Consider the following 19,250-nt stretch of genomic DNA (forward strand, 5'->3'; position numbering starts at 1 on the left):
TCTTGATGATTGCTGAATAAAACTACAATAAGGAACAATTTGACAATGATTGAATTTAGGAATGTCAGTCCTTTGATTATGACCTGTGTATATAGCAAAATCATAAATACACCGTTTGGTGGTGCGCCTGTCAAATGCGGAACGTACAGATAAGGTAATAGGTAACAGGTGAATATGCTATTGGTATCGGTATCGGATTAGACCCGGAACTTGTTAATTATTGGCAATATCAATTATGTGGAACACAAAAGGGTCTGGAGTGGTGTAATTTTTAATCTACACCATTGTCCTATATTAGCTATATATAGAGTCTACATTGAAGACCTGTTGGTGACCTTCTGCTGTTTTTTTTTTCTATGGTCTGGTTGTTGTCTCTTTGGCACATTCCCCATTTCCATTCTCAATTTTTATGAATTCTTTGATTTTTCGTTTTTACCCGATGTCGGCTGACAAATTGGACCTCGTTATTTTAGTATTATAGATAACACAACGCAAACTACATTTTACTATCACGAGATTGGTGCCGTGACCAGGATAAAAAATGGATTCGTCGAGAATCAAGTCTATTCGAGCTGGAAATAGAGTCGCCGTCACGAAATTCTTCAAAAACCTAGATGAGCTTAACACTGATTCGGAGATGGATATTGACATTGCAGGTCCATTTATTGACGCTATAGTGAAAAAAACAAAGTGTAATTCTTAAACTGGATGAACAGATTTTGGAAAATACATCGGATGAAGATATAGAAGTTGAAATCACAGATGCGAATGAGTATAATTTGGATCTTGAAACGCATTTACGCCGTTATAAGAAATTCGCACAAACAGTTACAAGTACATGTACAGAATTATCTCACGAAAGTATCCCAAACACACCACAAACTACTAATAGCACACTGTCAAGTCATAATAACCGCTTGCCGAAGCTAACCCTACCTACTTTTTCCGGGGATATTCTAGAGTGGCAATACTTTTGGAGTCGTTTGAAAACACTATTCATAGCAATCATACACTTACTGATGTCCAGAAATTCACGTACCTACAGTCACTTCTTGATGCAGACGCTATGAATGTCATAAATGGTTTAAACTTGTCCAGCGCAAATTATCACAAAGCCGTGGAGTTATTAGTTAATCGCTATGGAAAAACACACAAAATTGTGAACGCTTATATTAAACCCCTTTTAAATTTGCCAGCACCCTCATACACATAAGATAGTATCCGTAATTTTTCGAATAAATCCGTGGATTAGAATCTTTAGTGCCAAATAGGGGCAACAGTAGTATACCGCTGTTCAAACTCTCAAATCCATGGACAAAAAATAAAACCGGGGTAACAAACTAAAACTGAGGGAAACGCATTAAATATAAGAGGAGAACAACGACACAACACTACAATGTAGCACACACAGAAACGGACCAAGCATCAGACAAAATCCCACGAGAAAAACAAATATAACATCAAAACCAAATACATGAATTTGGGATAGACAAGTACCGTGACACGTCTTATCGCAATGTGAATTGACACTCAAAATTAAGAGAAAACCTACGACGCAACGTTAAAATGTAACACACACAGAAACGAACTATAATATAACAATGGCCATATTCCTGACTTGGTACAGGACATTTTTAAAGAAAAAAATGGCGGGTTGAACCTGGTTTTGTGGCATGCCAAACCTCCCCTTTCATAGCCATGTGAAATATAACATTAAAATGACAACTCAACACCACAGGACTACAATATAAATAAATTGGAGAATACAATTGACAAAGAAACACACGAACAACAGCCAACAAAAGGCAACAAGTTGAAAATTTTAATACGTCAGAAGTGCATTTTATCCACACAAGATCCACCAGTGACGCCCAGATACAAAAGTTTGAAAGCCGAAACAAGCACAAAGTCGAATAGCATCGAGGACCAAAAGATCAAAAAATTTGTGCCAAAAACGGCCAGGGTTTTCTGTTAGTTACCAGAACATCCTTATTATTTAGAATAATTTATACTTTTGCAAACAGTAAATTTATAAAATTATTAAACAGAAGCCGTACACGATAGAACTGAAATATTAACTAATTACAGGAAACAACTGAAATACATTACATAACCAGATATTTGCAACACAAAATGTAGACACATCCGAACAAGCCCAAACCCCAACGCCAAGTGACGTCACATTTGAATTTGTAAAACAGATCATCAAAAAATGAAAAATGACGTCATTTGAATGAATAAGATAGAATTAGGATCGATTTAAGATTATATTAGAACTAAATACTGATATGTATGGTTTTGTGGCATGCCAAACACAGATACGTATGGTTCCCTGTTAATCCCAGTTATGCTTGGTAAGCTCCCTATTACCGTAAAAAGTAATACAACAAGAGAAAACGGAAACGACGACTGGACCCTTGGAAATCTAAGAAAGGCAATACAACGTGAAATATCTATTCAAGAAACCAACACTAATAGGAGTGAGTCTTATGATATACCTACCGCAAGTTTCCATGCCGAAATTGTAAAATCGAAAAATGGGAATAACGTTAATAAATCAAAACCTAAAAACTCTTCTCAAAGTAAAATGTGCATTTATTTAGAAGCAGACTCAGGAAAGAAAATACCTTTACAGGTATTAATTGTACCTACCATAGCAGCGCCGATCAAGAATAATCGCAGGTACATTTCGCAGCAACTACATTATTTGAAAGGACTAAAACTAGCCCACCAGTTATCAGAGGATAATAGCTTTGAAATTTCTTTACTCATTGGAGAAGACCAATTATTATTTACCAGAGAAGCAGTATTGAATCAGTTACTTCATTTAATGCTTGGCTTGAATTTAGCTTCTTTATGTTCTTGAAAGGTGTAATGATGGAATCTGCCTGAAATGTATGCAAGGTATGGGTCGTTTGCTGAAATTCCAATGTAATCTTGGAATATGGTTTACCACAGAAGTTGCTCTAAATCCTACTAATGTAAACATAATGTTTTTGTCTCTGTTGGGAATAAGGCAAGCAAGGCGTTGGCTGCAGAGACAAACAATAAAATCCAGTGTGCACTAACTAGTTCACAATCTTTTATAATCGATTAGAACGTATGTATTATTCATTTACCAAAGATACAAGAAAGATAAAGACTCATCAAAATCGAGTCAGATGACAGAGAAGGTCGTGTGCTGTGTGCAGCTCATCACTACTCTGATTTTCATTTGATTAGTAAAATAAGTCCAGTAAACTTAAAAGATAAAGCATTATACCACAACAGTGTATTGTTAGATATATATATGAGGGATAAAAGAGGTTGACAAAGAATCATGTTCAGAAAATAATACGCACTACCAAACTGCTTTTCATGTTTCATGGAAATAAGGAAAGATTTGACTGAGAATACGAAAGTTTTGTCATTTATCATCATTGTTTGAAATATTCTTCCCTTACTTTCTTGAAGTTGTGGCTTAAAGATTTTCAATTCGACGACTGCAACTCAGGACGGAAAATCATAACGGCATTTCTGTTGTTATACAAAGACAATTTAAGGGTATGTTAAACATTATGTTTAGCAGCTCGATCATAATTGGGGACGCTGTTAAAGCAGCAGGTCCGTTGAACTAAAATGGTCTCAAGAACAAATTAATTTTAGTGAAAATGAGGAGCTAGCAGTAGATCAGCTTATTCATTCCATTACCCAAATCTTTCGTAGTGAGATTTATAATGGTTGAATTTCCGACTGAGCAATATCCTACATCAATTGAGTCCTCTCTAGTCCATTCATAAGGGTCAATGACTTATTCTTTAGTTAATCTTCTCGACTGGCTTGTTGTTAAAATCGTTTAAGAATGGAGATAATACTTCTGCTATACAAACCGACAGCTTAACATTTACAAAATGTATTGTTGCTAGCTATAGGAATTTATTTATATCTTTTTATATTGGATTAGCCAATTGAAATTTAAACGTCCATGGATTTCGTGCGACTTATAAATAACTGCACAGATATCCTAAAAGTGTTGTAAACCATGAGATAAGTCAAATCAATGGTGAACGTTACATTCCAGTGATGCATTCGTTCTATCTTGCTATGAGGTCGTCTGATTCAGGAGGGCTCAGACAACATTTACATAAGAACAGGAACTGGCCAGAAAGGTCCTTCCATGATAGTTTTCAATTGTCTGTCATGTGAAAATAGTACAAATTTGGTAGTTGTAACATATTTTCATATACTAAATGCTTAACTCACAAATATGTCTACAGTATTTACCGCTATGATAAAAGTGTCTTTATATATCGACTGAAGCAGGACAAGAGTATGCCATTAAAACATTGGATCAGCAGCTCTATGCGATTGCACAGCAGGGAAAATTGGTCAAGGCCTGATATTTTTTAATCTCATATTCCTAGAATTAGTGTTCATAATCCATCGTGTCGCATGACATTTATAGGGTAGTTATGGAGAGATGGAGTACTGCGAAACTTGTTGTTTGATTCAGGTGTTTATGCTGGTATACAGCCAAAGAAACGTTGACTCGGAACAAAGTTAACAGGACTGTCAGGGGTTTTACAATAATTTTTGAAGCTTTATTTATGCACTGGCGAGGACCGTTGATAATTTTGATGAAATACCGGATTGTGTTTTTAGGAATGCTTTGTTGAGTTTTACAGTGACATTTTAAACAATTCTAGCCAGCGCCAAAGCCTGGCGTTTAAACTGCAGGATGGTGCAAGTCGTGTGGTAACAAATACTGAATACTCAAACATTTACCTGCCACTTTACTGGGTCTGTACACTATATTTTGCAAAACCCAGAATGTTGTATACCTTCTTCCGTATCGATATGGCAGGCAGTATGTTAGCGAGTCAGAACAAAAATTCAACAAACGCATGAATGGTCATCGAAGTGACTACACCTGCAAGCCCAACCTCCCTATAAGTCGTCATCTGAGATCACCTGGGCACGCACAAGCTGATCTCAAACACCTTACCATCACTGTTATAGAGAACAACGAGAGTTGGTCAAGGACCGACAACTTATTAGGGAAAGGTTTTGGATAAGAGAGCTAAGAACACTTTCTTTCCCCAAAGGCATAAAGGAAAAAAAACATAAAATGAGTCACTCATTTTCCCTACCATCACTCATTTCCTACCATCACTTGCTTCCAGTAACTCAAGCTTCCGTACTGCATTCTTACAGTTTTAAGGAATTTGTTCCTCCTCCAAAACTTCAATATTGAATAAAAAATACCAGCGTAAATGTAATTAAGCATTAACATATTACTACATAGTCTCTGTTGCTATTTCATAACCTTTGTCAACTCTTATTTCCGATGTGTTAATACGCAGCCTCTGTTACTAGTAATTACTCTTCCGTTGTCAAATTTGAAATATTATACCCTGTTAGAACGGTCAGTGCAGTTTATTGGGAATGTATTTCCACGCAATCGTTGTTGTAAAAGCTTAACTGTCATCACCTTAGACATTTTAGAGTTGTACCAGTTCATATCGACATTACTATCTTTATTTGAAGCATTAATTTGCAGTCTCTGTTGTAAATAGCTATATAACCTACCAAGTTTTTTAAATTTCCCTGTTCTGTTTAAACTGTTTTATTGTATAGATTTTAAAATTTAATCAGAATAGATTGATCTACTCACCCTTCCGAAGCACCTAAGATCACCCCAGTTTTTGGTGGGGTTTGTGTTGCTTAGTCTTTAGTTTCCTATGTTGTGTCTTGTTTACTATTTTTTTTCTATTTGTCTTTTTATTTTTTAGCCATGGTGTTGTCAGTTTATTGACTGTCCCTCTGGTATCTTTCGTCCCTCTCTGATACGATTAATTTTACATCATAATCATACTTATGAAGGATATCTGTTATCCGAAATATTTAACATTTGGTCTTTGTCATTAAGACAAGAGCTGGTTGATCCAAAAGTAACTCTTTTCCTTCTCGCCGCGGTGTCCCACTAGGTGTTGACTTCTATGATTTGGAAAGTTACATTACCAAAGGGTGTTTCTATGGGCGAAGATGTCTCGTTAGAGAACATTTTTTGTTGGTTTTGTACCATGTATGACGGTTGTTGTGCCGAATAATAAATTCATCCATTGTTTCTCACTCAAACTGAATGTCACGAGTGTTACATGTTAATATACAAATTGAGTTCTCGGTTTTACAATTGGAATTTGAGTAGATGGTATAACTTTGTTTAGTAACGGAGCTGATGAAAGTAATGCGTGTATTGACAGCTTTACAACATAAGCATTTCCTTCGAACACATTGTTTGTAACAACCGGGAATTGGAGTAGGTTGCTTTATTAATAAATCAAATATTTTTTTTTTTTTTTTTTTTTTTTTTTTTTTTATAAAACATAACACATGTGATCGTTAGAAAGGCACATTTAATAATGATCGTGAGGCGGTAAACAGTAAAGGGAAATAACCCATCAATCATACATGTATAATCATGACACATGGAGTAAGGGAGATAATACAGATTAATACATGTGACAATCAATACAATACATTGGCGGTCATATAAACTTTACAGTTTGTGACCAACATATATTAATACAATAAACACAATAAACATATATACATACATATTAAACATACAAAATATCAACAGCATTAAAATTTATAACAACAAACAAGTTGTTAAGAGTCCCCTGCCCTCAGTTCTAATGACTTTTTCAAGAAGGATCCTAACTTATTTGTTTGTAAAGGCGATGATGGATTTAGTAAATAATGAATTTTTTCTTCTTCATTTAAATTATTAAAGTTATTATTTTCTGTACATATGTGATGAAAAAAGTCATTTCTTAGAGTTTTATTATACTCACAATATAGTAAAAAATGTTTCTCATCCTCTAGTATTTTACATTTATGGCAAAGACGTTCCTCTCTTGGGATTTTAAAATATCTCCCCTTTTCAATCAAGAGGGAGTGATCACTTATTCTAAATTTAGTGATTAATCTCCTTATCTGAAAATTAGATGTATTTAGATAATATTCTAGTTTGTAATCTTTTTAAAGTTTTTTATAGAGAAAAAATTTACTTTTATCATCGATGTTTTGAAATTTATTTTGAATTAAATCTTCATATCTATTTTTCATTTTTAACTTTATATCGTTTTTTATTTTATTTACATCTTTTATGTCCTTACAAGTAGAAAGAATATTAAGGTCAACGTTAGTCTCTTTAACAATATTTTTAGCATATGTATACCATGAGTAAGTTCCTGTCAAATCTAGAGACTGTGCTAGAGAAAAAGCTTCCTTTAACAATGGATTAATATTATTATTATATAGTCTAGCTAAATATAAAAGGGTTTGTGTTTTAATAAAACATTCTATAGGCAATCTTCCTAATTCAACTCTTGCTCCTAAATTGGATGCATTTTTCTTATCCCTAGAGTAGATTTACAAAATTTAAGATGCATATTTTCTATGGGGGTTTTGTCTATAAAATCAAGTTGATTAATTTCTTTTCCTGAAGTTAAGGCTCTGCTTTTGGCTCGATGAAAAGAAATATATGTATCCAAATATGTTACTTCTGAATTATAGGCCATAATTGGTTTTACTAAAGAATCAAAAAGATTATTTGCTACTTTTATAGGTAGATTATTCAATGATTTAGTATATGATTTTATTGCAAAAAATACTTTTTTTTGCTTCTTTTGTCAGCTCTAAAGTACCTTGTGATAAATTTCCATTACATTTTATCAACATTCCCAAAAATGAATATTCTGTTACACTCTCTATGGCTTTATTCTCATAGTAAATATGTGATGTTTCACTTTTATGTTTTGACTGACTAAAAATCATGGATTTAGTTTTGTTTGTATTCAAAGAGAGTTGCCATTTGTTACAATATAATTTAACGTTATTTAAACTGTTTTGTAGACCCTCTTTTGATTCTGACAGGATTAAAAGATCATCCGCAAAAAGAAGGCACCCTACCTTACTATTTATAAGCTTAATGGGACTTGAATCATTTCCCTCAAAAATTTTTACAATATTATTTATAAAGACATTAAATAAAGTGGGACTTAGTGTGTCTCCCTGTTTAACCCCTCTAGCAATATTAAAATATTCTGATACATAATCTTTATATTTTAAAGATGATTTAGTATTTAAGTATTGTTGTTTTATAACTCTATAAAAAGACTTGCCAACTCCCATTTTACATAATTTATAAAGTAAAGCAGTTCTCCATACTGAATCAAAAGCCTTTTTCAGATCTATGAAGCAGGCATAAATCTTTTTTTTCTCTTTATGTAAATATTTATTAATCAAGGACTTTAATAAAAAGATGCTATCAGCTGTTCTGTGATTTTCTCTGAAACCAAACTGACAATCACTTAATTGTTTGTCAACAATCTTGATTAGCCTATTATTTAATATGGCATTAAAATTTTTTGGTAGATTACTTATAAGAGAAATGCCTCTATAATTATTAGGGTCTAACTTGTCACCTTTTTTATGTAAAGGGATCATGAAAGATAATTTCCAAAAATCTGGATAATTACCTGTCTTTAAAATCAAATTAAAAACTTTTACAATAGAATTAATTATCACAGGTTGTGAGTGTTTGAGTATTTCATTCACAATTCTATCTGGACCTGCTGATTTGTTTACTTTAAGGTTTGAAATGACCAGTTTTACTTCAGCAAATGTAATTGGTGCATCAGTTTCCATATTCAATTCAATATTATCTTCTATAATGTTTAGTTCACGTTCCAGTTTATTTACATAGGATTTATCATATGAGGCTGGTGTACCCTGATCCTGAAAATGTTTTATGATTTTATTTTCATTCATTAAAATTTCAGGAATATCTTCTTCAATATTTGGTTTCTTTTTTATTGCCTTTAGAACATTCCAGTATTCTTTTGGATTATTTTTTAAATTATCTGAAAGTGATTTATAAAGTTTTTGGTGATATTCAAATTTTTTCTGTTTAATCATTTTTTTTTAGTTTTTTACATAATTCAAAATATTTAGATTTTAAACTTTTGTCATTTAAGTTATTCTTGATTTTATTTCCTAAATAGTTTATTTGTCTTTTTGTTTCATATACTACATTATCTGACCAAACTTGTTTAATTTTTTTCTTTTTCTTTTTTGTTGGTTTAGATATGACTTTACATGTATTTTCTGCAATAGTTTGTAAAATTTTGGATAGTTTTTCAGTTTAGTTTGTTCATGAAAAAACACATTAGTGTTCATAAAAAAAATTCTATGAGATAGAATTTTGAAAAAAATTGTGAGAAGAAAAGTTTCATAATATGTTTTAAGAAAATAAAAAAAAAACATGGTGTCACCGAACTTGTTTTCTTGCTACAAGTAAAAATAAAAAAATTCCCTATTAGCCCAGTATAAATTTTGTACTAAAAACCATCAACGCCTAGTTTTTTGCTATCAAAATGTTCCATCTCTAAATCTAAAATTTCCTTTTTAACATTTTCTGTTGATAGAACATCAATTAATTTTGAAGATGACAATTCTGTCCATTTGTATGATTTTATCAAATGCCATCTCTTCTCATCTAAACATTTCTTCATCCATGTATCTGATATAATAGAACAATTCATATACAAGTTTATTTGAACATGATCTGATAAATATGTAAAGTCATTTGTTTTAAAGTATTTTACCTCAGGCAGGAGACTCTCACTTGCAATAGCATAACTGTACTGAACCCAGTATTACACATATAAGTAAAATATCCCAGGGAATCTCCCAAAAAAAAAACGACCATTAAGTATACGAAGCCTTGAGGACGAACATAATTCAAGTAATTTATTCCCCAATGCATTCAAAGTGCTATCTTGGTTTACTCTTCTGATATCAATATCAGTTATATAGCTCTCTGGAAGAAGGTCAATACCATCAAAATTATTTATTTCATCTGAGTCATTTTCTATGTAATCTGCTTTCATTGCAGTCCTAGAATTAAAATCCCCTATTAAAATAATTTGTCCTTCAATAGAAAATGAACTAATTTCATTTTCATGATTTTCCAAGTCACTATCATAATGTGCTGATGAAAAAGGGGGAATATAAACAGCACAAAGATATAAATCTTGTTTAAGTCCAAAGAAATACTTGTCAAGCTTTAACCATAATCTATTCTCATAATCTATAATAAAGATGTCACTAATTTGTCCCGGATGTTGTTAGGTCTTCTGAAGGCCATGACTGAGGGTGAGAAAAACACGTTGTTTTTTTTCTTCAAATTTGAGTCATTTTCTATAATTGTCTATTGCTAATGAACAATGGATGACACATTTTCAAAATCAGAAATGTAGGTTACTAGTAGTACACAAGGTGTTCTGTTGACTCCTTTATTCTTATCCTTGTAGACCAGAAGTCATGGCACCAGTCTAGTCATGTTTGGTCTTACGAAAGCTGTATCAATGATTATATTATTAAATCCTCGAAGACCTAAATGTTGACCTAGTAGTCGAAGTTTCTTGATTCGCAATGCCTGGCTGAATGGGATACCACGGGAGCAGTGTTTAGGATTGCTATTTTTAGAAGAAAGAAACTGATGTTTGTCTGTTTTTTCGTATGAAGGTCCGTTATAACGGTTCCTCTCTGGATGTTAACTCGTAGTATCAAGGAAGTTTATTTTCTCGAAAGATGTTTCGTATGTAAATTTCATGGAATGGTGGAAAGATTACAGGGTTCTAGACATTCAATCAGATGGTCTTCCCTTAAAACAATATCGTCCATTAATCAGTTATTACCAGTCAGTACCATCTATATGGAGATAGAGTTTGTCATTGAAGGAGAAGTTGTTGTTCTCCAGCACTAGTTTCGGAAATGTAACAAGATATAGAGTTGGAGGATTTTTGTCAATTCGAGTGTTACATGCCTCTTCGCACGCTGCTATTCATTAGTCTTGTGGAATGTTGTTATATAAAGAAGACACGTCCATGGATGCGAATATAGTATGCTTTGGTAGAGGATTGAGGCTTTCTATATTTTTGTCGTATCCATTCATATAAGAGGGTAGTTTTTTAACATGAGGTCTTAAGTGATGGTCTACAAATTTGAAACTTTTCAGTTGGGTGACTATTCTCTGAAACAATTTGCGACCTTTATTGCCAGTTATATGAAATTTAGGCATATAAAATCGTTCAGCCTTTGCTTGTTCTAAGGAGATCGAAGATAGTTAAAGGTGTCATTATTGATATGCTTTTGTATGAAACGCCAGAACTGCCTTATGTTAAAAACTTTCATTATATGATGGTACTTTGACATTATACGATGGTACTTTGACATTATACGATGGTACTTTGATATTATACGATGGTACTTTGACATTATATGATGGTACTTTGACATTATATGATGGTACGTTGACATTATACGATGGTAATTTGACATTATATAATGGTACTTCGACATTATACGATGGTACTTTGACATTATATGATGGTACTTTGACATTATACGATGGTACTTTGACATTATATGATGGTACTTTGACATTATAAGATGGTACTTTAAGATTATACTTTGCTTTGTCAATTTCGAGTAGCTTGGGTGTCCTCTGCAATTTTGATTTTACATTTTTATATCACCAGATCAACATCAAAATTGGTATACAATATACAAGAATGAAGGACATTTATTATTTTTTTTACATTAATCAGTACAAATGCTATATCATTGATAAATCTTATAAAAAGTTATCATTGATGTAAACGGGAAACACTTATACCCTGTTATAATTTTCAATTAATCTTTTTTTACCTTAAATGTGATAAAAAACAAAATCCATAGCAAGTGAACTTTAAGAAGGATTTCCAAATATCATTCTTCAAAAAAAAAAAAAAAAAAAAATCAGTCAGCGTTTACGGTTGTCAATTACCATTTGAAAATAACTTTCATATTTTCTTTCTTTCCCCCCTATGTTTCTATTGTGGATATTGTACCTTTGACTATGGGTTGATGCTTTAAAAAATCATAAAAATTCTATTTCTCGCCGCAGTTAATTTTTCCATAGCAGATAAGATTAAAAAATTATGACAAATCTAATCATTTAGATTTTTTTAAAGAGTTAGGGCCAATTTGCCGGGAATTTTTTTCACAGAATGGCCAATTTCAACAAGTGCCGAAAGAATAAAATTTACTATAAAAACAAAAAATAAAAATGCTTTTTGATCAATATGTCGATTTACATATATTATAATATGTATGATCAATAGTTAATCTAACCCTCAAAAAGGATGAAAGTCCAATATGCGGATTTTTGGTCGTACATCTCTTGAAGTATGGTGTTGTCCTTTTGAATGGTAGTTTGTGTTAGATCTGTGGTTAATTGCTTATAAAAAATGAAGTTTGATTAAAAACCATTATCGGATAGAAGTGAAATTTTCCGGCAAACATAAAATCATTTAAAATATTGTAATATTGTAACGTAATATAAATTTATTGTTATTAGATATTCACATTCATTTGATATGCAATTGTAATCTTTAGTCTGAAGTTTTGATATAAAGATTATGGATTAATAAAAAAAAAACAATTGAAGATTCCCCTCTTCTTTGTAATCTGTTTTATAAATGGCAAACACAATGCCCCTTTTGACGGCATGTTTTAAACTTAAAGGTATACTTAAACAGGGACAAACGATACCAGAGGGACAGTCAAACTCATAAATCGAAAATAAACTGACATCACATTGGCTAAAAATAAAAAGGCAAACAGACAAACAATAGTACACATGAAATAACATAGAAAACTAAAGAAAAAACAACACGAACCCCACCAAAAACTAGTGGTGATCTCAGGTGCTCCGTAAGGGTACGCAGATCCTGCTCCACATGTTGCAACCGTCGTGTTGCTTATGTGATAACAAATCCGGTAAATAGTCTAATTCGGTAGGTCACATTCATTAAAGGGAATGGGGTTTGTAGTCACGACGTAAAGAACATATCCGATATCATTTGTGAAACGGTTATTCCATAACGGTCAACCAACTTGTGATTGTGTCCGTAAAATTGATGATTTCAACTTCACCATTTGGAACGCTTGGTTTAATAGCTTCATTGTGAGCAGCAACCCTCTATCAAAAAAATCATGATAGGAAATGCAAGCAAGGGAATATCGTATCAATTGGGAGATATATACACCGTATGCAGGTGCTGCTGGAATGTTGCTACTTAGAAATGGAAAGTTCACAATTGGAAAGCTGAAATCATCTCTTTTGTCGTAGTTTTGTTTTCAACCAACCCTCATTGTCAATTTCTAGACGTAAGTCAAGATATTAGACCGACAAAACTGTATCTGTAGTATCCTTTATCTCTAGTTCGATGGGATAGATGCGCTCAACATAGTCACCAAATTTTTAATCAGTTAGTGCAAGAACATCATCTATATAGCGGAAAATAGAGTTAAAGGATATTGCTAACTTATTTTCTTTCTTCCTAAAAAGATACTGTATGAAGTTAGCCTCATAATAATAAAGAAACGAGTCGGCAAGAAGAGGGCACAATTTGTTCCCATTGGAATGCCGACAGTCTGTTGAAAAACACTTCCTCCAAACGTAACAAGTATGTTGTCAATCAAAAAATCAAACATCTTGATAATGTCAGTTTTGATCAGTTTTAGAGAATTTTTTGTTTGAATCATAGTGATCCTTTACAAAGTAGGATTTATCCCTCCCTAAGACAAGATACTTGTATCTACGTTGGTCATTCTTTTTTTTTTTATAAAACAAAGCAATACCAACTCTTTCAATTTATCTTTTAGTTTTGAATGTGGAATACTTGTGTAAAATGTAGAAAAGTCAAATGTTTTAATACTATAACAAGATGAAAGAGAGTTAGATTGTATGTACTCTAAAAGATCTTTCGAATTTATAAGTATCCAGTCCGAGTCAGATAACTATTTTACATCCCAGCTGTTTTAGATAAGACGAAAAACCATATACAATTCATATAATCTAGTTTAGAACGCCACACAACCATTATAATATACTTTATATATTACTTTATGATGTATACCCTTTATGACCCCCGAACACGATGAGTAGATATCAAACAATGTCAACTCCCACTGGCCAATCGCCCCACATTATATCGCCAATTTATAAAACAATCGCCCTCCTCTTGTTTACCGACTCGCCCCACTTTTGAAGAAGTGTAAAATCAAATTGAACAATCAGTCTGACAACTCACTTATTAACGAAAAGGGTTTAAACACCACTGAGTAAAGGTCTGCCAACTCCTCCCACTTATAAAAACATCTTGCTTCCTTCAAGTATGTTTAATTACTGTTAGTTCGTATCCAGTCGTCCTGGTGTAATGGTATGTGTCGTGGCTTGATATGCTAAAGGTCTTGAGTTCGAATCCCAGCCTATACTCGGATATTTTTCTACGTGAATTTTGATAGATAGTCTTTTCCGTATAATTGTATAATTAATTATAAGTTCTATAGTGGATATGACAATCCCGCCAAAATGTTACAGAACAAAGGAAAGCATGCATAACAAAGAAACCCAAACTGGGGTGATCTGGTAGGAACAAAAGGAGCTGGGATGTAATCACCAGTCATGTCAGGTTATAACTAATTGAACACGATGTTTTTAAACGAGTAAAGTATTTATCAGGTGGCCGGTAGTATATAAATTTCCGAAATTTAGGTTGTTCTATTGTGTACCATACATAAATCAATGTATCTGAACTGTGTGATTGGACAAAAAATACCTGCACCAATGAAACGGAGATATAAATCCGGTGTAGAAAAATATAAAAAAAAATTAGGAATTTTTGAGAATTTTATATTCAATGCATGATAAAACACCTGAAAGCTCTAGTGGCTATATGATTATAAAGATAGCAAAAAATGTAACGGTATTCATACATATTCAAATTCGTTTTTGATTACTTAAATAAAAATATTTCAGTTAACTGTGTATGTAGAAATTTGGGTAGTGCTAGAGTGTTGTGAAAATCCTTAAGGGACAGGAAATACTACCGTGCCACCTTAAATTGTATACATATGATGTACACTAAATTATTCAACTACAATTTTATCAATAAAAAGTTGATAAATGCAACTGGATTAAGAACAGCACTTAAACTTCGTTCCAGAAAGTGGAAATTGCTGATTCAATAATATTAGTCTGATCTGTGTGTAATACTATCAAAATTCTTGCATTTGTTTAAACTGTATTTCTATCCCGAAATAGGATTTTAAAAATTGCCATAAGCGGGAGTTTTGGCTAGCCTTAAAACCACGTTTAACCCACTATTTTTCTGAAAATGTCCTATACCAAGTCAGGAATATGGCAATTGTTATCGCATAGTCCATTTCTTTGAATGTTGTCGTTCAATGTTTCTGTTGTTCCGTTTTGTTTTCTCCTATAGTTGATGTGTCCCTCAGTTTTCGATTGTGGTCCGGATTTCTTTTCGGTTATATCGATTTATGACTATTTAACAGCTGTTTACTACCTTACACATCATTAGGCTTTTTGAGAAGTGGCTAAGGGGACTTTAAATAATCTTTTGAATATGAAAGTTTTTGTACAATACAATTGATTTTTAGATAGATGAAGAATAGTAAACCCATCCAAGTGGGTTTATATGAATATTAAGATCGTTTTTAGCATGTTTTTTTTGGATCATTTTCTATTTGACCGTCCGTATTTTCACATCCGAACCGCCCATAGGTCCAGAAATTATTGATGTGTTTTTCAACATAGATTTGACCCTCGATCTTTTCCATTCAGTTTAAACAAAATATTTTATTTCACCATTATAACTACTGGAAATAAAATCTATGGAAGATCTCTTTCCATAAATATACACATGCATAGCACAAATATCAAGCCTTATTTGTGAGAAAGGAAGTGGAAGAGCGTGGTTAAAAATTATGAGTGTCAAAAGATTTTTTGCTATTTGTGTATTGCGACCTTAGGGTTGAAAAGCAAATGTCAAATTCGGAACAAAATTTTTTTTTTTTTATCTAATTAAGATGGTAAATTGTTAACAGCAAAAGTGCAATAAAACTTTGATTAATTCAAAAAATTAAATAAAAATCTAATTAAGATGATTCGCATTTATATATGGATGTATTTAAGAATGTTATTAACTTACAATTATAAATTAAAACTTATTTTCAAAACACCCTGTTTATACAGATATAAATATATATGTGTACCTTTTTCGTGAAAGCTGTAGCAAAAAAGGTAACTGTAACAGCGTCATTAAAAAAAAAAAAAAAAAAAAACGAAAACCCTAATTTTTCTAAAAAGGCTCAGGATTTTTTGTTCATACAGTTTTGATTTAAAAGAAAAATCGACTTGGTTGGAATAAACAAATTAAAAAACAATTCAAACTCAATCCCGATTTTAAATTCGTGTACGTGTGTATGAAATAAAACTGGCCTATTTATTTTACAAATTATCTGCGATAATATAAACGTCACAAAAATGACATGCATGTAACTCTGCGGTTAAAATGTTGCAATATACTATTATTTAGTCTTTCCACTTTTTGGAAAGAGCGTTTGTTTTTCTTCCGACTATTAGGTCTTTCCACTTTTCTTCTGCCGTCTGATATGTTTTTATTTTGTCTTACAACATATCGAATGGATTTTTGGCCAATGATGTTGTACAGTAATGGGGGTTTCAAAAATCACCCTGTGTGACCAAACACTTATTCTTATAGGAGTTATCTCCCCGCGTCCCCTTTTTCTTGTTATCTCTATATCTCTAAAACCGTAAAAGATTTTAGCATTCTGTTTGTACAAAATTGTTCGTCTACTCTTAAGAATGATTTTGTTAATTTTGACTTGAGTGATCGGAGGACATCTTATGGGAGTTATTTCCCTTTGAAAATTTAAGATAGGCGATTAGTTGGATGAATTCCTACATTATTAGTCGTAGAGGCCTACAATCTTTTGGTATGAAGTACTTGGTCCATTTGAAGGAAATTGAGGTCAAGGTCAAAGGTCAAGGTCATGTAATAAATTTTGAATTTTGCTTGTTATCGTTATTCCAAAGAATCTGTGACAGTAATGGATATGATGTGTTTGCCAAATAACTGTTTACAAAAAGGCACAACTTCAACCTATTTAAGTCGAAGAGTTTTGGTTAACCCTTATAGGAGTTTTCTCCCCTTTTGTATTTGAAATCAATATTTCTCCACAACCATACAAGTGATTGACCTCCAGTCTTTCGATTTGAGTTCTATGACCTTGAAATTGAGGTCAAGGTTGAGGGTCAAGGTCATATTTTAAATTTTGATTTTTTCTTGTTATCTATATTCAAAAGAAACTGCAACATTTAATGATATGATGTGTTTTCCAAATACATGTAGTTGTTAACGATAAGGCGCAACTTCAACCCATTTAAGTCAAAGTGTTTTGGTCAACCCTTATAGTTTTCTCCCCTTTTGTATTTGAAATCGGTATTTCTCTACAACAATACAAGTGGTTGACATGGGGTCTTTTGATTTGAGATCAATCACCTATATCCTTTTAATTGAGGTCAAGGTCAAAGGTCAATTTGACGATGTTGATTTTGACCTTTGCTGAAAATTCTTTCTTGTTCAGTATAAAACAATTAAGTCTTCTGCATATACCTATTAATCTAATTATTTTTATATCAATTTGAGGTACCAAATTACATCAACAAAGAGAGACATTTTCTAACATCGTTTTTTAAATTTAATTCTTATTATCGAGGTGGAAAGACCTTCAACTGTTCTCTGAAGAATTGGTTTTTAATTTTTTTTTATATTATTCATTTAATTAATTTCTCTACACTGAGTGTTCTTACATTTTTTTATACTGCCACGTAGTGTTATAATTTTAGCGGTGTTTTAAACAATGCCATTTACGGAGGTGTTTTGACAACAAAAACAAGGTTCAACCCAACGTTGTTTTCTTAAAATGTCCTGTTCAAAGTCAGGAATATAGCAGTTGTTATCAAGTAGTCTGTTTCTATGTTGTTTTTTTTGTGTTTGGTTTTGTTGCAGTTCAGTGAATCTTTTGTTCCGTTATTTTTCTCTTATAGTTGATGTGTTTCCTTAGTTTTAGTTTGTAATCCAGATTTATGTTCGCTCAATTTGGTGTCATTATTATTTTGTGGATACCAATTTTCGTGGGATTCGTGGGTAAAGGTTAACCATGAATTCAGGTATCACTCCAGTTAGAAAATAAAATAAAAAATGAGCCATAAAATGTTTTATCATCTCCTATTCCTGGATTTCTAATACATTAACCTACCTGTTTGTGTTGTACATGTGCATATGTATGTGATCAGTATCTTCGATAGATTTGATTTTCAAAAGTTTAAAGGGTGACAAATGATTCCTTTCATGTGTATCCATGGCAACATTCTGCATTTATTTACCATAAAATATTGCAAAAAAGGGGGGGGGTGGTGGACATGTCACATATCCCCCCAAAATTTGGATCAAACTAGAATTTCAATGCCTTTGAGTGATATATTCCTAATGGTCAAATTAGAAATGGGTGTCTCCACGAAAATAAATGAATACACAGTCATAGATATATGACTATTGAACAGCAGTGTATACTACTGTTGCCTTTACTTATAGCCATGTAGTACGATTAAATCTAAACGAAATGGAGTTTTATCACCGTACTAAATATTAGGTAAAATGTTAAATTCAAAAGTTTATAAAAGAATTATTTGACAACGACAAAATTGTCCATTAAAATTATAAGGAAACTAAAGGTTTTAACTCCGTCAGGCAAAGTTGACCTCAGATGAATTTGGCTTTACCTAAAGGTCCTTTTGATAATATAGCTCTTCAATTCTTTATGTATCCATACATCCTCTGCTTTCAAATATTTGGTTCCTGATCAAGAAATTGTATATTTAAATTTAAATATACAATTCCTTGTCCTGATGGATTCAAAATCAGAAAAGTTTTCGGAAGAATGAAATTCGCAACGTGTTTTTTTTTTAAATTACCAAAGTTTTAGAACAATATACTAAAACAGACCATACTTTTTTCTTTTAACTTCAAAATTGTGTCAACCACAGACTTTTTTGTAGTCCTAAGCTGAATAAATATTATACTTACTGTATCATTAAGCAGAAATGGCCACTGATAATTTTGTAGCATACTTAGGTATTTAATCGTTATCATTTCTTTATATCAAAACAAAAAAATAGTCTGTGAAATTTTAAGACTGGCTTTTTAACCAAAATATCACTACTTGCTAAACCTACTCATTTCTAGAAGACTATTCGCCTGAGTTCC

Source organism: Mytilus galloprovincialis, chromosome 9 (genome assembly GCF_965363235.1).
Source record: "Mytilus galloprovincialis chromosome 9, xbMytGall1.hap1.1, whole genome shotgun sequence".
In the NCBI taxonomy this organism is placed as follows: domain Eukaryota; kingdom Metazoa; phylum Mollusca; class Bivalvia; order Mytilida; family Mytilidae; genus Mytilus; species Mytilus galloprovincialis.